This window comes from Trichechus manatus, unplaced genomic scaffold (assembly GCF_000243295.1).
Source record: "Trichechus manatus latirostris isolate Lorelei unplaced genomic scaffold, TriManLat1.0 scaffold00006, whole genome shotgun sequence".
Classification (NCBI taxonomy): domain Eukaryota; kingdom Metazoa; phylum Chordata; class Mammalia; order Sirenia; family Trichechidae; genus Trichechus; species Trichechus manatus.
Window position 1 is genome coordinate 19,683,552 of NW_004443942.1, and position 25,480 is coordinate 19,709,031.

Here is a 25,480-nt window from a genome sequence, read left to right on the forward strand (position 1 = left end):
GTTCTTTATCTCTTCATTTGATGTTTTAGGGTTTCAGGATTGTTGTATTCTCTGTTCGGCTTAGTTTTTCAGATCTTTACTGTGGAGGGACGGCGTGGTACTTTGCCTAGAGCGCCATTTTGCTGGAACTCCCCATAAAATGATATTTTTGAAGAGTGCACTTCTTAGTTCGAGTAGATACACAAGACTAAATGGGCAGCTCCTGTCCAGAGGCAAGATGAGAAGGCAGAAAGGGATAGGAGCTGGTTGAATGGACACAGGAAATCTGGGGTGGAAAAGAGGTGTGTGCTGTCATATTATAAGGATAGCAACTAGGGTCACATAAAATTGTGTGTATAAATGTTTATATGAGAAACTAACTTGAGCTGTAAACTTTCACCTAAAGCACAATTAAACTAACTAACTAAATAAATAAATAATACACACCAGATTTTGAAGACTTAGTTTGAAAAAAGAACGTAAAATATATCTCATTAATAATTTTTATGTTCATTATATGTTAAAATAGTAATATGTTGGATATATTGTGTTAAATGTAGTATTAAGATCAATGTCACCTGTTTGTTTTTAGTTTTATAATGTAGCTATAGAAATTTTCAATAACATATGTGGCTCACATTATGTTTTACTTGGACAGTGCTACTGTAGACTATGAAAATTAGAACAAGTCCACAAGAGCCAAAGTATGACCTTGAGTACGTCTCTCCTAAATTTAGAGACCATCTCAAGGCTAGATCTGACACATTGAACACTAATAACCAAAGACCAGATAAGCTGTAGAATACCATCAAGAACATCATGCAGGAAGAAAGCAAGAGGTCATTGAAAAAACAGGAGAGAAAGAAAAGAACAAAATGGATGTCAGAAGGGACTCTGAAGCTTGCTCCTGAATGTAGAATGGCTAAAGCTAAAGGAAGAAATAGTGAAGTAAGAGAACTGAACAGAAGATTTCAAAGGGCAGCTCGAGAAGACAAAGTAAAATATTCTCAAAAGGGAAGAACATGCTCAGCATTCTCAAGCTGAAAGAACTGAAGAAGAAAATTCAAGCCTCAAGGTGCAATATTGAAGGTTTCTACGGGGAAAATATTAAACGATGCAGAAAGCTTCAAAAGAAGATGGAAGGAATACACAGAGTTACTGTACCAAAAAGAATTGGTCGACGATCAGCCATTTCTGGAGGTAGCATCTGATCAAGAACCAGGGGTACTGAAGAAAAAAGTCCAAGCTGCACTGAAGGCACTGGCAAAAAACAAGGCTCCAGGAATTGAGGAAATACCAATTAAGATGTTTCAACAAACAGATGCAATATTGGAAGTGCTCACTTGTCTATGCCAAGAAATTTGGAAGACAGCTACCTGGCCAACTGACTGGAAGAGATCCATATTTGTGCCCATTCCAAAGAAAGGAGATCCAACAGAATGCAGAAATTATCGAACAATATCATTAATATCACACAAAAGTAAAATTTTGCTGAAGATCATTCAAAAGCGGGTGCAGCAGTACATTGACAGAGACTGTCAGAAATCCAAGCCAGATTCAGGAGAGGATGTCAAATGAGGGATATCATTGCTAATGTCAGATAGATCTTGGCTGAAAGCAGACAATACCAGGAAGACGTTTCCCTGTCTTTTATTGACTGTGTATGCAAAGGCATTTGACTGTGTGAATCATAACAAATTATGGATAACATTATGAAGAATGAGAATTCTAGAACACTTAATTGTGCTCATGAGGAACCTGTACACAGACCAAGAGGCCATCATTCAAACAGAGCAAGGGGATACTGCATGGTTGAAAATCAGGAAAGATGTGTGTCAGGGTTGTATCCTTTCACCATAATTATTCAGTCTGTATGCTGAGCAAATAATCCAAGAAGCCGGACTACATGAAGACAAACACAGCATCAGGATTAGAGGAAGACTCATAGATAACCTGCGATATGCAGATGACACAGCCTTGCTTGCTGAAAGTGAAGGGACATAAAGCACTTACCAATGAAGATGGAAGACTACAGCCTTCAGTATGGGTTACACCTCAACATAAAGAAAACAGAAATCTTCACAACTGGGCCAATAAGCAACATCATGATAAACGGAGAAAAGACTGAAGTTTGTCAAGGATTGCATTTTACTTGGACCCACCGTCAGTGCCCACAGAAGCAGGAGTCAAGAAATCAAATGACTCATTGCATTGGGCAAATCTGCAAAAGATCTCTTAAAAGTATTCAAAAGCAAAGCTGTCACTTTAAGAACTAAGGTGCGCCTGACCCAAACCATGGTGTTTTCAGTCGCCTCATATGCATGTGAAAGGTGGACAATGAATATGGAACATGGAAGAAGGATTGATGCCTTTGAATTACGGTGTTGACGAAGAATATTGACTATATCATGGGCTGCCAAAAGAACAAACAAATCTATCTTAGAAGAAGTACAAACAGAATGCTCCTTAGAAGCAAGGATGGCAAGACTTTGTCTCACATACTTTGGACATGTTATTAGGAGATACCAGTCCCTGGAGAAGGACATCATGCTTGGGTAAGTATAAGGTCAGTGAAAAATTGGAAGACGGTCAACAAGATATATTGACACAGTAGCTGCAACAATAAGCTCATGCATAACAACGATTGTGAGGATGGCACAGGACTGGGCAGTATTTCGTTCAGTTATACATAGGGTTGCTATGAGTCAGTACCGATTCAACAGTACCTAACAAATGTAAACTCTAAGGAGCCCTGGTGGCGCAGTGGTTAAACACTCAGCTGCTAATCAAAAGGTCGGGAGCTCAAACCCACCCACTGCTGCATGGGATAAAGATGTAGCAGTCTGCTTCTGTAAAGATCTACAGCCTTGGAAACCCTGTGGGATAGTTCTACTCTGCCCTACAGGGTTGCTATGACTATAGACTGTAAGCACCATGAGGACACTGACAGTGACTGTCTTACTCATCACTGTCACCAGTGCTTAGCACAGTTTTTGACCCTTGGAGAGCATTTAGTAAATATTTTTTCAATGTTAATGTACATTGAACAAATTACACGTTAGATCAGGAAATTTCTATTTTTATGAGTTTTAGTTTCAGTGAAATAACATGTTAATAAAAAAAAATTGATGTTCAGTCTTTTCTAGGTCATAAAAAGTTAGCCTCTCCCACATCAATATGTTCTAATAAGATTAACACTAACATATGCAAATAAATTGGAAACAAACACATTGCCCTCCCAGTACTGTAGTTTTTTTCATCTTCAAAGTCTAAATGGTATCTTTTCCTACCTTATTCTTTAGGAATGCTATGAAGAAAGATAATGCTCTGATAAAATATTTTTACTAATTTAAGAACCTTTAATAATTAACAAATGATACATATAAAAACTCTCAAGCTGTTCAGAAGAAAGAAGGTTTATGTACTTAACTTTGGAAAATTTTCTTAATGAAAAATGACTGTGGTCTGGATTTTGCAGAATTAGTGTACAGTCTGCCCTCTGTATCTGTGGTTTCTACATCCATGGATTCAACCAACTGCAAATGGAAAATATTTGGAAAAAAAGCAAGTTCAAGAAAGCAAAACTTGAATTTGCTACACACCGAGCACTAAGCTGAATCCACACAAATGAAGTGATGTGTAGGCATACCCTGCTGTAGTCTCCAGCCATTTCACAGATCCTCAGTCTCTCTCCAGGACTTGTTGTTTGAGCATTGTTCGCTCAAGTGTTCAAAAGCAAAGATGTCACTTTGAGGACTAAGGTGTGCCTGACCCAAGCCGTGGTATTTTCAGTTGCCTCATATGCATGCTAAAGCTGGACAATGAATAAAGAAGACAGAAGAAGAACTGATGCTTTTGAATTATGGTGTTGGCAAAGAATATTAAATATTCCGTGGGCTGCTGAAAGAACGAACAAATCTGTCTTGGAAGAAGTAGTAGGAATGCTCCTTGGAAGTGAGGTTGGCGAGACTTCATGTCATGTACTTTGGACATGTTATCAGGAGGGACCAGTCCCTGGAGATGGACATCATGCTTGGTAAAGTAGATAGCAAAAAAGAGGAAGACCTCAATGAGATATATTGATAAGGTGGCTGCAACAATGGGCTCAAGCATAACAACAATTGTTTGAGTATATGACACAGGACCAGGCAGTGTTTCGTTCTGTTGTGCATAGGGTCGCTATGGGTTGGAAGTGACTCGATGGCACCTAACAACAACAAATAATTCTAGCTAGCAGTTACTGAGCAAATACTAGGTTTATCCTAAATTATTTTCATTTATTGACTCTTTAATCCTCACTGCAACCTGAGAGGTAGGTACTGTTTTTATTCCCATTTTACAGATGATGAAGCTGAGGCACAAAGAGGTTTAGGGAACTTGGCCTGTCAAGTGGAGCTGAGACTGGAAGCTAGTAATCTGATTCTAGATGCTGTGCTCCAGTTACATTAATTATTTAGATCTCTCTTTCTTATGATTAAGGTAGAGCATGCACTGTTGCTAGAGAATCCTGACAGTTTAGACTCATGAACAAAGAGGTATAGGATCTCGGAGAAGTGAGTAAATTATTTTGATGGGGTGAGAAGGGTAAAGTTACTGAGAAGAGAGGCTAGGTAGAAGTTACAAACAAGGAGACCTTTGAGTTGAGCCTTTTTGGGAGATAAACGATGCCTATTACAGCAAACTCTCTGGCACCCAGTATATGTTCATTAATTGCAAAAATGAAAAGATGAATGGACAAATAAATGAGGAAGCAGGTAAGATTTCAGAGGGCTGAGGAGAAGAGAAGACAGACAATTTGCGATTCTATACCAGGATCTAATGCAATTCCAAATCCCTGGAATTGCATCATTATCTTGGGATACTGTAGCCTAAATATGACCGTGACCTTGAACTGGGTCAGAGTCTTGAACAGTAAGTCAGCATAATCATTTCCTCTAGATCTTCCTGATTCTGGCTGAATTTGAAACTGCTTCTAGGGAACAATACAAGGGAAAGTGCATCCCTTTACCTCATTACTCCATTTCTTATTATTTTATATTTTATATACATTTTTGAGTGAAAATTAAAGTGATCTGCTGGCATTGTATGTTCTGCACATTAGCAGTTTTTACACTGATGTTAATTTTGTAAAGATGTATATGAATGGCCTGTCCATTTTGACCTTCTCTTTGTTGATTTTTAAAAAAAAAAGTGAGAGAGAGAGAAAGATTATTTTTCCTGTATCTACTTATTCATAAGCTTTAAGAAGTTAGTGGTACATATTTACAAGAGCCCTCCCTTTGAGAATCAGGACCAAGCATTCTTACATGCTAATTGAAGTACCATCTTGTTTTTGAGATTTAAATGATTCATATCTTGCCTAGATGTTAGACATAATAGCATGTCCACTTTACTTCATCTGAAAGATATTGAAAGGACCAACAACAATGTGCAGCAACATTCCTAAAAGTAGTAGTTTCAGACACCAGCTATTATATTTATATGTTGGCAACAGTCTTTGAAGACAAACATGTTTTCATTTTTAAAGTTTAAAATGTTCAAATCATCCCAAAAGAATGTCAAAGAAAGAAAACTCCAAATGTTAATAGGTTGACAAATATCACTGAATATATTTCTAGGGCTGGGAGGGGGATAGTGGATGGAAGAGTAGTTTTGATGTCTAAACTTTAATGGTAACTAAAAATAAAGAATAATGCTTCCAAATTATTTTATATGGTATGTTTGCCTTGTGGCTGAAGTTGAAAATTAAGGAGTATCTGGAAAAGATATTCCTCAGAATATTTTAAAGGGGCATCTATTTCTATATGTTCATACCTTTCCCTTATCTCTTTATTTTTGTCAAGAATATTAGCAACATTTTAATGATTTTATCCCTATAATCTATATATGGCTATATATTGCCTCCTGTATTTTTAATCTCTTAGTGTCACTTCTACCGTATTATAAACAGGAGGAGAGGTAATCTCCTCTTGCGTTTGTTTTGTACAACAGCATGTAGCACACATTAGGCAATAGGAAATTTTTGCTGACCGAATGAAAGAATCAATGAGATATGTCTTCTCCAGTGCTACATCTTCAAGAACTGAATCAGTACTTGGCTCATAATAGATGCTTAATTAATATATCTAGAAGGAAAGAAAAAATGGATTCCTTTGCAGTTCTTCAGAAGTCTGGAAAGTGGATGAAGCTAGAAACAACTAGTAGAAAAGGTCTTATAAATGACTGGTTTCTTCAGCATGCATATGCTTTCTACTTTTAGGTAGACTCAGACCTACAATGATAAGAGAAACTGTAATAATTTTCTTGACACTTGTAATTTCTTTTTTGTGATCTAAAGGATGAATCAGATTGAATGTGTCATGCAATACTTGTTCAGTCTTCTATACTTTCAATTTCTGCATTATCAACACAGGGAACTTGACCTAACAATAAGATGACACAACTATTTAATCTATATATTACATATTCATTTAATCATCAAGTATGTATTGTGAGTCCACTCTTTGCTGGGGTCTATGTAAGTTACATAGATGATTAATACAAGAATTAACAACAAAGTGATCCGTCTAGCTGGTTAGATAGTAGTCTTCATGATTAGCGCTTATTTGGATATATCAACATATTTACTGATTTATTAGCCTATAATTTCTTTATGAATCCTACTCCTTTCTTGAATCTTTTTTCTTCTTACCCAAGTATATATTTTAAGATATTTTCAGTCTGGATAAACTCTCGTTATTGTTCTTGTTAGGTGCCGTCCAGTCGGTTCCAACTCATAGCCACCCTATGTACAACCGAACGAAACACTGCCCAGTCCTGCATCATCCTCACAATCGTTGTTATGTTTGAGCCCATTGTTGCCTTCCAACCTAGGGGGTTCATCTTCCAGCACTATATCAGACAATGTTCTGCTGCTATTCGTAAGGTTTTCACTGGCTAATTCTTTTCAGAAGTAGACCGCCAGGTCCTTCTTCTAGTCTGCCTTAGTCTGGAAACTCAGCTGAAACCTGTCCACCATGGGTGACCCTGCTGGTATTTGAATACCAGTGGCATACCTTCCAGCATCACAGCAACACACAGGCCCCCACAGTACAACAAACTGACAGACACGTGGGGGATAAACTCTCATACTTTGTCTAAATGTATCTTTATTTTGCCCTCATTTTTTGAATGATAATTTAGTTGGTTATAGAATTGACATGTTGATGATTATTTTAACTTAGTACTTTGAAAATATTCCATTGTCTCTTGGCATCTATTATAGCTGATGAAAAATCTAATGTAAGTGTAATTATAATTATTTTGCAGTTAATCTTTGTCTTTCTCTGGTTACCTTTATGATTTTCCAGTCATTGATGTTTAATTGGTTGATTGCATCTCTGTTTTTATTGGTCCTTAATGAAACGTAATGAGCTTCTTTAATATTTGTTTATTCCTGAAAATGTTTCAGCCATTGTTTCTTTCCATATTTACTTTCTGTCATTCTCTCTACTTTTGTGATACAATTCTTTTCTACTCCTCTGCTACAGTTATTTGCATGTCTCTCATATTTTATGTCTTTGTCTCTCTGTGTTGCTATCTAGGTAAATTCCTTTTCTAGTTAACTAATTCTCTCTTAAGATATATCTAATCTTCTCTTTAATTTATTTGTTGAATTTTAGTCATTCCTGAAAGTTCTACTTTTTTTTTTTTTTAAATACTGTTGTTTTTAGATTGTCCTATTCTTTCATTAGGAGCCCTGGTGGCACAGTGACTAAAGCACTCAACTGCTAACCAGAAGATTAGTGGTTCCACCTCATCAGCCACTCCACGGGAGAAAGATGTGGCAGTCAGATTCTTTAAAGATTTGCAACCTTGGAAACCTTATGGGGCATTTCTAATCTGTCCTACAGGGTCGCTATGAGTTGGAATCAACTCGGTGGCAGTGGGTTTGGTTTTTGGTTTATTCTTTTGTTATAGTCTCTTGGTTATTTTAAATTTTAATTTATTTTAAATATAATAAATATATTAAATGATTTTATATTCTTGTTCATTTGTTCTGTTATCTCCAGGTCTTCCTATTTATTTCATCTGATATATATATTTCGTATTGTCAGTGAGTTTTACACACAAACATCTCTTTGAGAATTCTGCATTCTCTGAGCCAAGTGATTTAATACCTTCTTCTTCCTTTCTTTCCTTTTTTCTTCCTACTTCATTGCTTACCAATGAACCAAACAAAAAGTGTTATGTTAGTCTGTTTTGTGCTGCAGAGATCAAAGACACAATTAGGCAAACTTAAGTAATAAAGTATTATTATAAGTTAGTCATGTTATAAGAACAAATTATTATAAGGGTGTACATGCCCATTACAAAGAAAGGTGATCCAACAGAATATGGAAATTATTAAACAATTTCATTAATGTCACATGCAAGTAAAATTTTTCTGAAGATAATTCAAAAGCAGTTGCAACAATACATTGACAGGGAACTGCCAGAAATTCAAATTCAACAGAGGATGTGGAATGAGGGATATCATTGCTGATGTCAGATGGATCTTGGCTCAAAAATGTTTACCTGTGTTTTATTGACTATGCAAAGACATTCGACTGTGTGGATCATATAAATTATGAATAACACTTCAAAGAATGCGAATTCCAGAACACTTAATTGTGCTCATGAGGAACCTGTACATGAACTAAGAGGCAGTCATTGGATCAGAACAACGGGATACTACATGGTTTAAAATCAGGAAGGGTGTGCATCAGGGTTGTATCCTTTCACCATACTTATTCAATCTATATGCTAAGCAAATAATCCAAGAAGTTAGACTATATGAAGAAGAACACCGCATCAGGATTGGAGAAAAACTCATTAACAACCTGCGATATGCAGATGACACAACCTTGCTTGCAGAGAGCAAAGAGGACTTGAAACACTGATGAAGATCAAAGAGTACAGCCTTCAGTATGGATTACACCTCAACATAAGAGAAACAAAAATCCTCACAACTGGACCAATAAGTAGCATCATGATAAACAGACAAAGACTGAAGTTGTGAAGGATTTACTTTTACTTGGATCCACAATCAATGCCTATGGAAGCAGCAGTCAAGAAATCAAAAGGTGTACTGCATTGGGAAAATCTTCTGCAAAAACCTCTTTAAAGTATTAAAAAGCAAAGATGTCATCTTGAAGACTAAGGTGTACCTGACCTGAGCCATGGTATTTTCAACCTTCTCATATGCATGTGAAAGCTGGACAATGAATAATGAAGACAGAAGAAGAATTGATGCCTTTGAATTATGGTGTTGGTGAAGAATATTGAATATAACATAGACTGCCAGAAGAATGAACAAATCTGTCTTGGAAGAAGTACAGCCAGAATGTTCCTTAGCAGTGAGGATGGCAAGACATCATCTCACATACTTTGGACATGTTATCAGGAGGGGCGAATCCCTGGAGAAGGATACAATGCTTGGTAAAGTAGAGGGTAAGCAAAAGAGAGGAAGATCCTCAAAGAGATGGACTGACACAGTGGCTTCAGCAATGGGCCCAAGCATAGCAAGGATTGTGAGGATGACGCAGGACTGGGCAGTGTTTCATTCTGCTGTACATAGGGTCCCTATGAGTCACAACCAACTCAATGGCACCTAACAACGACAACAACATACATGTTAATAAGAAAGACGGTTATCTTAGCTGCGTGGTCAGGTCTCCAGGAGATTTGAAGGCAACTCAAGGGTTGTGCAGGATACTCTACAACTTAGCTACCAGTCTATCATGTTACAACTTCAACAACAGTCATCTTTGGTTCTCTGCTGGTAAATTATCATTATTGTGGTTTGTCTACTCACTGTCTCTAGTCTCTAGCTTCTGTGATTAACTTTCTGGGGTTACTAGTTTCTGCTTACCCAGATCTTTTATTTATTATTTATACTATATCATGGCTTCTACTTATACACTCTTTCACTATGTGTTTTTTTCTAGTTTCTGTGTCGTCAAATGCTTAACTATCTCTTGATCTCTCTCTCTGCCTCGGATTCAAGCTCCCTAAGAAAGGGAATCTAATTTGTGCTTTAGTTATCTTCAGCCTTCACTTGAGCAGAGTTTGCATCTGCTTCCATTTTAATTCCCTGCTTTTCCTTTAAAGGAAAATCTGCTTCAAAAGACCTCTTTAAAGTGTTAAAAAGCAAAAATGTCACCTTGAAGACTAGGGTGCACCTGACCCAAGCCATAGCATATTTTCAGTTGCCTCATATGCATGTGAAAGCTGGACAATGAATAAGGAAGACTGAAGAAGAATTACTGTCTTTGAATTATGGTGTTGTCAAAGAAAGCACTTGGCTGCTAACCTAAAGGTCAGCGATTCGAACCCACCAGCCGCTCTGTAGGAGAAAGATGTGGCAGTCTGCTTCGGTAAAGATTTATAGCCTTGGAAACCCTATACGGCAGTTTTACTCTGTCCTTTAGGGTCTCTATGAGTTAGAATCAATTCGATAGCAGTGGGTCTTGGTTTGGCCAGAAGAATGAACAAATCTGTCTTGGAAGAAGTACAGCCAGAATGCTCTTAGAAGCTAGGATGGCGAGACTTCATCTCATGTACTTTGGATATGTTATCAGGAGGGACCAGTCCCTGGAGAAGGACATCATACTTGGTAAAGTAGAGGGTCAGCCAAAAAAGATGAAGACCCTTAATGAGATAGATTGACACAATGACTGCAACGATGGGCTCAAACATAACAACGATTGTGAGGGTGGTGCAGGACCAGGCAGTGTTTCGTTCCTTTGTACCTAGGGTCGCTGTGAGTTGGAACTTACTTGATGGCACCTAACAACAACAGCCCTTTAAAATGGATACTCTTGGATCACAGGGATGACAAATTCTTATGGTATTAGCATGGTGACTGAAGCTTAAGGAAGCGCCTAGGACAATTCCACTCATGTAATCGACTCCTCCCTAGGGTTGTAATTATTTAAGGAATGCTTCAAAGATGTAGTTCTTGAAATTGACTATAACTAGTAATAAGGTTTTTTTCCTTTAAAATAATTCATCTACCTTATATAAACAAGATGGGCCCTATAATTCCTGTCTTTTTCAGTAATCTTTTGTTGACAATGTTGTTTTATAACAGTTCTTCTAACATGTCACCATAGCATAACATTTATCATTTCCCAATATCCCTGGTGGCAATGAAACCATCCAGTTTACAAGATAAATGGCCTTATTTTTGAAATAGTCTCCTCCCTACCCCATCCCTCCCCCACCAAATATGAGGCTACACTGAAACGTCTTCCCTTATAGTATCTCCCTTAGCAGGTTCATTATATAAATATGTATCCCTGGTGGCACAAATGGTTTGTTCTCCGTTATGCACCTGAAGGTTGGCGGTTCATACCCACCCAGTGGCACCGTGCAAAGAAAGCCCTGACAATCTCCTTCTGTAAAGATTACAGCCAAGAAAATCCTATGGAGCACAGTTCTACTCTGGCATACGTGGGGTCTCCATGGGTCAGAATCGACTCTATGGCAATGGATTTTATACATATATATTTGACTCCTGCTCAGACCACACTTCTAATCTCTACTCCCACATTTCCACTGGCCTACTGGTCATTGCTGTCCAAATTTTTTGTCAACACCTTGATCTCAAAATGTCTTTTGTTGGAAATCAAATTCATTATCTTCTCCAAAAGCATCTTTTCTTACAGGCTTTGTTGTGCTTATTTATGGTAATAACTGGTTTCCATGAAATTGCTGCCAGTCAGCTGGCTGACCATCTGAACCTGGCTTTATACTCACATCACCACTGTTAACTAACAAGCCTCCTTTTTAGATTATTCTTGGTTCCCAACTTGGTTTCTTCTTGTTCTATGCCTGCCCAATTCTGACTAGCCTAAGTCCTGACCAGCATATAATTAATCTCTTTCCATTCAGTGTCCAATCCTATTACGCTTTCATCTTCACTTTACTAACACAGGTATCTTCCACTTTGCATCTTCAGCTATTCACATTGAGTATCATTCTTATCCATTTCCTTGGAATCTTACAGTACGCCCCAAGGTCCAGATTTTTAGCACTACCACCTGGCTTAGGCCAATTTCCCTGAGTCTAATTCCTACTCTACCACTAATTGACCATTACTAAAGACAGGTCACTTCTTTTTAGTCCAAGGCTTATTTCTGGTAAAGGGAAGGTAGGTTAGGCCAGCCAGTCTCTAATGTTCTATGATGTCATCACAGACATTTTCATAGTCTAGGGATGAAAACTTCAGATATATCTTTGAGTCATTTCTTTCTGAGCTCTATCCCTGACAGTTCTCCATATGATCAGCTATTAAGTTCTATCCTGACTGTGGGTCTTGAATCAGTCCTTGCCTTTCCACACCCAACACCGCTATTTATCTCTAGTTTATATTATTACAATAACTTCCTTAGTGGTCTACCTACTTTTACTCTCTCCTGTCTGCCCAGCCCACGCAGTCTTTCCTTGGAATTGTACATACCCATACCAATTCTTGGTAAAGGGTTAGACCTAGGCAGGCATGTTTATACCAGGTCACCTCTGGAAGCAGCTGATTGGAGATTCATGTAAATTAGATAGTGCTGTAAAAAATTTGAACCAAGAAACCAGAAATTGTAATTAGATGGTATTGAGAATATAGAATTGGGGACAGATTTGGCCCTCTGTCAATCCAAAACAGATAGAGGTATATAATTTGTCCCTGTTATATGTTCTAAGGAGCCCTGGTGGCACAGTAGTTAAGGGCTCGGCTGCTAACCAAAATGTCAGTGGTTCGAGCCTGCCAGCTGCTCCATGGGAAAAAGATGTAGCAGTCTGCTTCCATAAAGATTTACAACCTGGGAAACCCTATGGGGCAGTTCTACTCTGCCCTATAGGGGCGCTATGAGCCAGAATCGACTTGGTGGCACTGGGTTTGTTTTTTTGGGGTTTGGTTATATGTCCTTAAGTCTAAAATCTAGTGAGAAATTGTACATCTAAGAAAATAATTCTAATATGAGGCAGAATATTTTGCCACTCTATCTTATCTTTTGACCCTCTGCCTTCTCCTCCTTTGGCTTCTGTAAGGACAAATTTTATTTCTATCCCTCCAACCTCTCTCATTGTACTTTTTCAGTTACTAATTTTTTTCCTCTTGTGCCTTAAATGTGCCTTGGTTCTCATCTCACTGTCCATATTATGCTAGGCACTCACATCCATTTCCACACATCTGACATTATCTGTATGCCCATCTGCAACCAAAATCTTTCTTGTGAGCTCCAGGTCAGTATTTTCCGTGAATTTCTGAACATACCAATCTCTTTATCCCATAAGCATAGAAAATTCACTGTTTCCAAATCTCACCTTGCTTAGCACCTCTGACCCTTTTTTTTTTTTCTGTTTCCAATGCGCCTAGCCACATCTGTGCAAAATTCCAAATTGAAACCTTGAAATCAATCTTGAGTTGAAATGAGAAGGTACATCACAAAGACTTTTCAATTCTGCCTCCTGAATATCTCTTAAATTTTTTTCCTGATTTTCCACTGTCCTTGCTTTATTTTAACCTTTATCATCTTTTACCAAACTATTATCATAACCTTCTAACTGGACTGTACACCTCTGTCTCTCCCAACTCCATCCAGTCCAAGCTCTACCCTACTTTGAGAGTTATATTTATAAAATGCAAATATCGCCACATCATATGTCTCTCCTTAAAATCCTTAATAGGCTTCCCATAATCTGTAGGACAGAATCTTAATTTCTTAACATGGGAAACAAGGCCCTTTATGATCTGGCTTCTGCCTGTCTTTTTAACCTAATTTTCCACCATCCTTCCCCCACACAGCACTCCATGTCAACAGGAAACTATTTACCATTCAGGTTCCCAGAACTCACTTTCTGCTTTCTCACTTCCATGCTTTTACAAATGATCTTCTTCTATAAGATATGCCCTTCCTCCCCCTGCTACCACCTAAAAAAAAAAAGACTCCTACTCATCTTTCAAGACTAGGTTTACATATCACTACTTTGGATCCTTCTCTGAACTTTCCTTTTTACCATCCTCTTGAAGTTGCTCACTTTTTCATTATATGTTCATATATCTAATTAGCATTTGCTTCATTATACTCTGTCTCCTTTGTAAACTGTGTGAGTTCTTCAAGGATGGGGTAACCATGTCTAATTTATCTGAATAGCCTCACCACCTAGATATGAGGGCATGTATTTAATGGGTTAACAGACTGGGTTAGAGAAAGCAAGAAATATTTGAGTCAGGTAGATCTGAGCTGTCTGTCATTTACTAACATTATAAATTCTGGCATTTATTACCTTCTCTGAATCTCTGTTTCCTCATCTGCAAAATGTGGATGATAATAGCTACCTCAAGATTCTTGAATAACTAAATCAGATAATGTATTTTAAATGCTCACTAGAGACCTAGCTCTAGTAGATATCTATCTTTTTTTTATTTTTGTTGAATGAATACATAAGAATGAGTGAGTGAGTGAGTACATTTGAGTGAATAGGAAAAATGCAACAAAAATTTTAATAATAGAGTCACCAGGAAAGACTTCTTATATAAGCAGTAGCTTCATTGCTCTTTGAAGGGATGGTTAAGATGTCAGCAGACAGATGTGGCAATAAGGGACTAGGAACTTGAAGCTTGAGAAGCAGTGTAAGAAAATGCTAAGAATGAGGAAAGCTCTCCTTTTTGCTGAAAACATCATTAGTCCCTGCTGCTTCTTTACTCTGTCTTTTTTTCATCACATTAAAGAACTCTTAGGATGGGTTGCCAACTCATTCAAGGTACACTAGCATTTCATTAGCCAGGTGACAAGTTAGGCCTCATACAATAAACTCTAAGCTTGGATTTTGAAAAGAGGGTATGAGTTATTATTAATGATAATATAAATTGTGATTGTTGAATGGGAATTTCCTTTGGCTAATTATTGTTATTCATTGAATTGTTTTAGAGACAGCATATATAGCAGCAATGTTGGAGCTAATACATTTTATTCCTTAAAAAAAAAAAAGTTAATGGTTATGCAAAGTCCACTGGAAAGCATTAGTCTATAGTCCTACATGCTTCAGCTACCTAGCTCAAAAGGTGAAGCTGCAAGTAATAATCTACTAGATAGAATTTATAAACTGTTGACTTCATCTGTATACTTTTCTGATGGAAAATTGACTTTGGTGACAGAATCAACTTACCAAGCCAATATGCTATATTGTTATATTGCTTTGTCTGTTTTCTTTACAAGTCTTTTTTTGTTCTTTTGTTTTTTTCATGTCTCATCAACCTTGCATTATTAGTCAAGATTCATGTCTCTGCTTTCTGTTGTGTCACTGAGTGATGGGAAAGATATGGATTTTGGAGTTGCATAAAAACCTAGGTTCAAATTTCAGCCTTACCATTTACTAGCTATGTGAACTTTGATGAGTTACATCACATGGCTAGTCTAAGTCTCTCTAAGGTAGTGATAATAGTTTTTTAGCATATAAGATTGTCATGATGATTAGAATTACCCTTTAAAAATATGTAGCCTAGTGTGGGGCCCATGATAGGCATTCAACAAAAGGAAATCAATACAAAGAATTTACCTTATCTAGTTGTTAATAGAATCCATTTCATGAGCACATGGAAAAAATAATTAAAATTCATGATCATTAAAAAAATCAAGGTCTTCATTTTCCTATTATGAAAGCATTTTCTATTATACGTCATAGAACATTAAATTAAGAAATTCAAGAGAAAGTTGTAAAAGCATGTAATTCTATTCTACTACCTAACACAGCCATTATAATTTTGCATATTGCCTTCATCTTTCTTTATTCTCAATTTTTTTGAGTTGTAATAATTAAGTGTATACAAATTTGAATTTTTTAACCTAATGTTTTATTATTGTACGTAATTTTTATGCCAATATACTGTGTATTAGTAAGAGGTATCAGAATTTACTTAATGATTTCCTTTTTGTTAGATACTTGGCTTACTTCCAAATGGGGGCCGTTATTAAAAGTCGTATTATTAATATTTTTGTGCATATTTAAGAGTTTTTGGGGGAGAATGGTGGGTGCTTCCTTTCTCAGCTAAATAAATCAATCGCACATGCATGCCTTTAGTCCTTGAAACACTGCTTTTCAAAATGGATACACATCCTCTAGAAACCGAAAGCTTTCACTGGACATGTTCTTAAAGCACTACTCCTGGAGCAGGCAGGAAAATAAAAGATGGGAGGGGTAGTTCAGTATTGGATATAGATCTAGGGGGGAAAGATTTATAATCTATGGTTTAACTAAAATCTGTATGCTTTTGGCTCTTACAGAATTTAATCATCTGTTTTTTAATTAAGTCAGATAGTCTATTAGTCTTCAACAAGCTTGTTATGAGGAAAATCAGTGATGATAACACATGGCCACTGCCTTCTAGAAGTTTGTATTTCAGTGAGAGAGGTAAATATTAAAAAAAAACAAAAAATCATTGTAATACAGTTGAGAAGTGCTCTGCTGCAGGTACATTTGCTACAGGCGGGCAGGCAACTTTTCCTGGAAGCGCAAGGGTTAATTAGGAGTATGTGCTGACCTCACAAGAAAAAGGGAACATTGTTAAATGCCTTTTTCTGTTACCATCTCCCAACTCTAGAAAGTATGAATGGCCCAACTCACCAAGCAATACTGCATGCCCTGTAAAATATTCTTAAAGATTTTAAATAAAGTATCTTATTGTGGATTTTAAATATGCTAGAACTTCTTGCTTTGGCTTCTCTTTGTATGTTTACAGCATCTGGCAAACAAAACCTCAATTGCTGCTTAAAGAGTCAATAATTAAATTTATATTGACCATTTACATAGGCAATAGGAATCAGGATTCAGTTTGAGCTGTCCCATCTAGGCTGAGCAATTGAAGACATAGGTAGTATAGAATTAGTTTTATTGAAAATAATGTATGAAAAATTTCAACCCTTTCCTTTAATTCTGAGCCATGGTTCTTATTTCATCTCAGCAGATAATGTTCCTCATTACCTTTTTGCTCAAGCCTATAACTTGATTTTTCCCTATCGTATGAGGATTTGTAAGCCTGAACCCGGATAGTGAGATCATGTTGTCATCAGACTTAACCTGGAAGGAGTTGGGAATTAGATGAGACGCGGAAGAAGTTTAAAAAGAACCTCACTGAGTAAAGCCGGTTTTATCCAGAACCATCCAAGTTCACAGATTTTAATTAACAGTTTGAAATTTGTATATATTACTTGAATTTCAGATGGGTGAGAATTTAACACTGTATTAAAGGAACCCAGGCAAAAGGACACGAGTTGCGTCACAGAGACTGATTAAATGTGATGGAAATTCAACAGGCGAATGCCGGCAAACAGGTGCAAGAGCTGAGTTAATTTTTAAACCCTACCACTCAGGAGGAATTGCAGTGCATCACATTGACAGCCACAGCACGTTGCTAATTTCATTCACAAGCTTAAAAATCTCACTACATTTGAACATGTGAATGTATTAAATTTTAAAAAGTGTAAGTAGCATAAGGGTATCCCAGAACTAAAAATGATAATTTCTCTCTAGGACTTCAAGTCATTTATCTAGCCAGAAGCATGGTGCTTTTTATGAATGAAATCTAACCACTTACCCATATAAATTGTGTTCTATTATTATACGTAGTACAGACTGTTACTAAGCAAGATTTTCTTTTAATGTGAAATCCTTTGTGAGTCAGAGGAAAACTGAGTATTCCCTGAGATAGTTTCCAACTTCTGCTTGCATGCAGGAAGGGAGTTCTCAATCAATGGTCTGATGGTGCTAAATGGGAAAATATTCTTGGAGTTAAAGAAAAACGCAACAAAAACAAAACTAAATGAACGCAGTGGCTTTTTTGGTAATATCATTAAAGGTAATAAGTGGTAAGCTGAAAATTCAGCTAACTCACAGTTATGTTTTCACCAGGAATTAACTTACTTTGGGGTCCCCGTTGCACTTGAGAATATGATGGAGGCACTAGAACATCTCCACATAAAACTGCACATACACACAAAATCTTGCAAAGATTTCAGGGAGTTCATGAAGTTCCAAGATCAGAATACCATTTGTGGTGCATCTTGATCTTTGTCTGGGAACTGGAAGAATATCTCTTCTTATTTAGTGGATTTCCCCTTTTGTCACCTAGACCTGGGACTGGGATTTAAAGGAAAATAAATAAAACAGGTCTCTGGACCTTTTGCAGCCTAGTAGAAGTTGATAGACAAATAGGAGAGTGATAAATACTTTAATGAAATATGTATAGAAAGATCATTTTAAAAACTTCCTAGAAAAGATTGGTGCCTTAGGGAGTATGAAGGATAAGTAGGCATAAACCACAAGAAGAGGGAGAAGGACATTCCAGGTTGAGTGCACAGGCACAGAGATTGAGAGCAAGGAACTCTGCACTTTCATTACTTAAATTTGTGTATTTACAAGAAATGTGTTAACGATAAATGTGTGGAAAGTCTTTCAGTCTTCTCTGTCAATATTTCTTGAGAAGCTTTAAAACAATATAAAATAAAATGAGCTGGGTTTAATTTCTAAAAATTTTAGCCATCTGAGCCCTTTATTCCCAATTGTATGCATTTGTCTCCATATTTTGCTTAGCTAGAGAATATTAAGCACATTTTTAGAACATAAAGACAACTGTAAAAGGCTCCCTTCCTAGCAAGTGAGTCAGGAAAAGCCCAGTATGTATTGCATTGGATGAGTCTAGATTCTTAATCAAACAAATGTAATCAGTACCTGCCCAAAAGTCTTTTGATAATGGCAGCAATAGCAACTGTTTCTTTTTTTAAACCCACTATCAAGAAAAGCTGATGAAAAAGAGAGACAAATGCACAGCCTAATAACCTGAGCCAACGATAAGCTATTTTCAATAGGATAAAGAGAACAAAAGCCAAAGGTATTCATTACTGTTCCCAGGGTAAGAGACCAGGGCAGTTGCCTTCTTCACCAGATGCGCAGTCTTTAGGCCTGACAATGCGTAACTCCCCAAGGGAAACATTGAGAGAGAGCCAAACTCTTGCAACTTGATGCAAAGTGATTTGGGTTCCATTAAAATATCTCTCAGTAAAAAGCTATTCAGGCTTAGAGTAAAGATTCCACACTCCTTTTCTCCCAGAAAGTGAGATGGTTATATAAAGCACCAGACATGGCATCAGAGCTTTTGGAAAACACTCTAAACCATGTGATTTCATCTTAGCTTCTTTAAGTTTTAATCAGGAAAAGAGATGAGATGATTTGGTGAATATGCCATCTTAAATTGTTACCCTTTTTTGGGCACACTTAAAGACAAGGAAACTCAAGAACATCCTAAGGTAACTGGAAAATTACAAACCTATATAATAAAATAAGTTTAAAAAAAAAACAAAAAACTGAAGCTCATCTGGGTTCCTAGAGGGTGTTTATCAAATGAACTAGCCAGAAATGTTATGCCTTTCTTCTGGAGAGGTTAAGTCCACTCTGTATTATTAAAAAAAAAAAGAAGGGGGGGGGGTTGGGGAGGAGCAGATTTATGTAGGATGGATTTCATGTTAAAGACACCTAAGTTTGTTTCCATTCGACTACTTACAATCCCTGTGAACTTGGAAGGATACATTTAACCCCTCAGGTTTTTTTCATCTTTACATGGGAATAAGAATATTGACTTTCTTACCTCTCAGAATTATTGTAGAATGATAAGACATACAAAAAGTGGTTAACACAAAACCTAATTTCCCATGTGTTACCCAGAAAACAAATTCTGTGGAATCTGTAGTTGTTATCAAAAACAAAAAAGTTTCTGTTGTCAAAAAACTGGGAAATGCTAAGTTAAATAAAGTTGAACAGTTATCTTCAGAGCTTTACTATTCTAAAGGGCATTATGAATCTCCAAAAGGGGAGTGTATTATGCTGCATTTCACAAACTTACTTAACAACTGACACACAAGTGTTTGACTGGAGGCTGGGATGCTATAGTTGACAAGGTCACTTGCCTGGAAAAATTTTAGAAAATGCTATGCTATTGCTGTCATGATTAATAGCATGCATAATCCTTCTTTATAGCACTCATCACAATAAGTACATGTCATTCTCCTCATTGTCTTCATAAATGTTTTAATCCCCAGAATTAACTAAATGAATGAACAATGTTTTATTAAGGAAATGTAGCTACTGAACTTTACCAAAATATTCTTGATGCCAATTTTAGTCTAACCACCTTCTACCACTTAAACTCATTGCTGTTGAGTCTATTCCAACTCATAGTGACCTATAGGACAGAGTAGAAGGAGCAACTGGTGGATTCAAACCACAGACCTTTTGGTTAGCAGCCAAGCTCTTAACTACTGTGCCACCAGGGCTAGTCAAGGGCAAAAAGAGTGATAGTTTCTAGTCCTGGTGAGGATGGGGGGAGATGGACTCTCTCGTATACTATTGATGGAAGTAAATTGATACAATCTATTTAGAAAGTAAATTTAGAAGTATCGGTCCAAATTTAAATGGACATTAATACTCTTTGACCCAACAACTCTACTTCTACAGACATACCGTCACAGGTTCACAAAGTTATATGTTTAGTGCGGCATTTTTTATAATAGCAAATTAGGAAACATCCTAAATGTTCCTGCTGTGGTGACAGTGTTAGCTCCATCAGAGCGGAGACTGCCTCTGTCTTATTTACCAGTGTATATCCAGTTGGTTCGTACTGTGCGTGACACAATATACATTTTTAAATGAACAAACAAAATGAATTATAATACAACTTAAGTTATTATAAAAAGTAAGGTAAGTAAACAAAGCAAGTTATAGATCATTGTGTAGTCTCATTCCGTTAAAAATATATATACATGCATACATACTACATTTATATACATTTTTGTATATGTGTATCAAGAAAAAAGGAAGTATACTTCTTGATTGCCTCTTGGGGCTGAATTTAAGGAGTACTAACTGTAATGCTTTACTCCATATGCAGTTTATAATATTTTGTTTATTTTTTTAAAGTGCAGATTTAATCAGTCTCTCAATACACCAGCTCTTCTTGGTGCAAAGAAAATATAAATGAACAAACAAGACCGAGTCCCAATTTTCACTGAGTATATAGTCTAGTGGAGAAAGACGGATGGTCAACAAATAAATATTTGTCCTTTGATGATAAGGTGTTGTGAAGAAAAATAATGTACAAAGAGGCTAGTGAGTGACAGGGTGCTATTGCTATTTATCCTTAGTGAGAGACTATCTTTCTGATGCTGTGTTTGCAAAGAGACCTGAATGTAGGGAATAAGCCATCCAGGTAGCTAAGGCAGACATTGCAGATACAGGTAAGAGCAAGAACAAAGAATCCAAGGCACGACCATGCCATGAGCACCTAGTGCAGAGAGCAAGGACAGAGAGATGGGGTCGGAGGGGGTGGGGGTTTCAAGTCCCGCAGGGACTTTTGGCCAAGATAAGAACTTCAGTTTTTGTTTCATGTAAGATAGGAAGACACTGGAAGTGTTGAACAGTGTAGTATTATGATTTAATTTTTGTATTAAAAGGATCTGTTGCAGCTGTGTAAAATATAATGATGGCTTGGACTCGTGTGATAGTGGAAGAGCCGTCAGAATTTGCTAATGTGAGGTGCGAGAGAAAGAAAAGAGTAAGGATGCAAAACTGGCAGGAACTTAAGAACAAAAAAGAGAAAGGGGAAAAAAAACCCTCCACCAACAACAAACCTGATCTGGAAAGTGAGAATGGAGTGCCTCTAATGAGGCAGAACTCTTGCGTGGCTTGGGTCAATCTGTTACGTCATGAATTTCCTCAACATTTCTGTGAGAGAGGCCAAATAATGTCTTAAAATTGTACTGAAATTAGAATTTCTTATCCCATACTTTCACATGCACATTTTTAAAAAGTGTGTGTGTTTAATATATATATATTTAATATATGTATATATGTTTGACTGGGAAACACGTTACTATTAAATGTTTTGTTATTGTTAGGTGCTGTGTAGTCAGTTCTGACTCATAGCAACCTTTTGTATAACAGAACAAGATATCCTGCACCACACTCATTGCTGTTTGAGCCCATTGTTGCAACCACTGTGTCAATCCGATTAAGTGCATAATAGCCTATAATTTCCTTTTGTAGTCAATTTTACTGACTATAATTTTGCTATTTTAAAGTATTAAGAGGAAACCAGCAATATTATTTTGAAGTATTGAGATAACTATAGTGGTTTAGGATTTCACAGATGTTAAATGAAATAAAGCTCACATAAAATCTCAACAATATTATGCATGAACCTTTGTGGGAAAAAACCTTGAACCTGAAAAAAATCACTTAAGATCTTGATGAAATTATTTTGAAATATAAATTTCCCAGTGTTGCCATTACACTCCCATGCCTCATGTTATTCTACAAAATAAATATGAAAAATGTTTACCTTGCACATTTGCTGTATTTCAGGTAATAAAGGCTTGCAAGCTGGCATTTCCTGAGGCTAAAATTATTTGCAGGTGCTCCACTGCATTTGTAAATGGTTGATTGATTAAGGAGATTCCCAGTCACTATTAGGTATAATTAAATAAATACATGCAATCAGTTGTATTGAGACAATGAAACTGCTAGCAAATTTGAGCATTCAGTTGCTCCACTAGAATCATAATTTGGTATCCACAATCACGTTTGGCTAAAAAGTAGCATATAAGATTGGGGCCTGTTTCATGACATTATTTTTTAACTTTATTCATAATATTCTCTGTGACTAAAAATATTATGTTCTTCATTTAGTCACTCATTGATGTGACTGGATATTGTGTTTTTCATATACCCACCCACTAATGTGAATGAAGCCGTTTGTAGTAATAGTCCTAGATTTGTATTTGGCCATTTATCCTTTTTTTTTTTTCCATTCATAATCTATTCATTATCTTTTCAGCAAACAGTTACTGAGTGTTTACTGTAGTAGTTCTTAATCTTGGTAGCATGTCAAAATCACCTGTGAAGCTTTTAAAAAGTAATGATTCCCTGGTAATAAGCCCCAGAAACCCTCATTCAGTAGGTCTGGACTGGATCTAGCATCTGTATAATTTCAAACACACCACAGGTGATTCTAATGTGCAGTCAGGGTTAAGAATCACAAGCCTGTTTGTCAAGCAATACAGATACAAGAGTGAACACAAAATAGTTCCTGTTCTCAAGGAGATTAGAGTCAAGTGAGTGATACGGGCAGGTAAACTAGTAATTACACAGAGTGTGATAAGAGCTACACTAGGGGTAAGCACACCTCTTCCCACTTAGAGCTGATACACACCAGCTCAGTGCTAACTAAGTCCATTGATGAATTATAAAACACAAAAAGGACATTTTCTTTCACCAAACAAAATGACCCAAATTGTGATTGAGTCCATATTTTCTTTCTTACCTACTCTGTGCTCTAATCAACTGAATTAGCCATACTAGACTCTGATTAAATTCAGGAAGTGGAAAAGCAGAGAACTTAGTTTCTATTTCTGCTAACAGGATATGGGAGGTAGGAAGAGGTAAAGAAAGTTTGCAAGACCCTGTGCTCTCCTCAAGGGCAGGGACCGTGTCTCATTATTATTTTTCTCCGTGTCCTAATTCAGAGTCCAGCACATGGGTAAGCATTGAATCTGGTGTAGTGGTTGAATCTTTTTTTTCTGATGACTTGTAGGCATATGCTGTACCTAGTCTGTACAAACCTAGGAGAACTCTGGCTCTGGCTCTCTGACCGGTAACCTTCACAATGAAACTCAGGTTAACTTCCTCAGCACCAGACACTTGCTGGTTATCTTTAAACTTTCTCATTCAAAGTACCTTGCTTAATCCTTCAGAAGATGATTTTTTTTTTCTTGTCTTTTTATACCTTTGCCTGTTGATATTTTGTTGTTGCTACTTTAATTTCCGTTACCATATGCTGTTTTATATTATTTTGTTTCTTTTTAAATTCATTTCATATAATCATTTTCAGAATCATCCATTCCTAAATATAAATGAAAGCTCTCATGTTCTTTCTCCATGACTTTGGGACATTGAGATGGCCTAAGTAGACCTTATAAGGAAAAGCCTGTCCAATTGCAGTAATGTTAATATACCATCTGCAGATTCATATATAGTGTGGATATATTTAATGTGAATATGAATTATGTTATTTGAAACTGTGTGATAAAAATATTAATGAAGTCTCACTTTAGGTGCATACTTTGAAATAAAACTCGATATCATCAAATTTAAAAAAATTAGGAATCTCATAATTTCATAGCTAGCTGACTGAGTAAATTATAAACTATGTCTGTCCTGCTGCCATAGCCAAGGCACCATTTTAGCTGATAATCAGAAATGCCTGCCATGCTTTGTCACGTCAAATGAACCAATGCTGTTTTTTATATTAGAATTTCTATGATGATTTCAGAGATTATTTTATTTCAACACTCCCCATTTTCATTAATTTTAAAAAATATATTCAATAACAATATCATGCAAGTATTTATTAAGTTCTTTGCCTTTCTCTTATTTCATAAATTTAGTTAAACAGAGCCAGGTGGAGCTAATTCAGTGCTATGTTAAAAATTATATGTAAAATATATATTATTTAAATATATTTATATAGAAGAAATGTATTTAAATATATATTTGAAATGGTTAAGCACTTGACTACTAACTGAAAGGTTGGTAATTCAAACCCATCTAGAGGAAACTAAGAAAGCCCTAGCTGTAAGCTTCTTCAAAACTCAATGGTGCACATTTCTACTCTGCAACACAAGGGGTTACCACGAGTCTGAATCCACCCAACAGCAACTGGTTTGGTTTATGTAGTCATTTATATTTACTACCTGTCTGCTACTCTATTTCTTTCTCTAGGTCCAAGTTTTCATATGGTGCTATTTAATTTCAGTCTGATGAATTTTCTTTAGTGTTTCCTGAATACAGACCCAGACTTGTTAGCAAAGAATTCTCTTAGTTTTTACTTATTTGAAAGTATCTTTGAACCTTTATCTTTGAAGAATATTTTCACTGCCTTCTTGGAAGACAAAATTTTTTTTCTCAAAATTTTGAATACGTTACTCCAGTGTCTTATAGCCTCCAGTGTGCTCTTATTTTTGTTCTTTCTTATGTAATTTTTTTTTTTTTTCTGTGCTGCTTTCAAGATTTTTCTTATAGCAGTTTGATTATGATGTGCCTAGGTGTAGTTTTCTTTGTTTATTCTATCTGGGATTCATTGGGCTTCTTGGATCTGTAAGTTAATGTTTTTCACTAAAGTTGGGAAGTTTCTGGTTATTATTTCTTCAAATATTTGTCCACTCCTTTCTCTTTCTTCTCTCCTTGTGAATTATGAAAGATATTTCTGACACATAGTTTTAAACCTTGGTAGAATGCTTTGAAATATAGAGGGAAATATGAATGAAATGAAATGCCACAATTTTCTATGAAAACTTAATTTTTTTAACACACACACAACACAAACTAGTAGATTTACAGTGGAAAATATTAATGTTATTGTCCCCCTCCTGTTTTT

At 36.4% G+C, this 25,480-nt stretch overlaps 1 protein-coding gene across 5 annotated transcripts in view; it reads left to right on the top strand.

Moving 5' to 3' along the window:
• METTL15 (methyltransferase 15, mitochondrial 12S rRNA N4-cytidine) overlaps positions 1-25,480 on the top strand; it is a 276,524-nt gene that overhangs the window by 228,741 nt on the left and 22,303 nt on the right. The gene's annotated exons all lie outside the window — the stretch shown is intronic.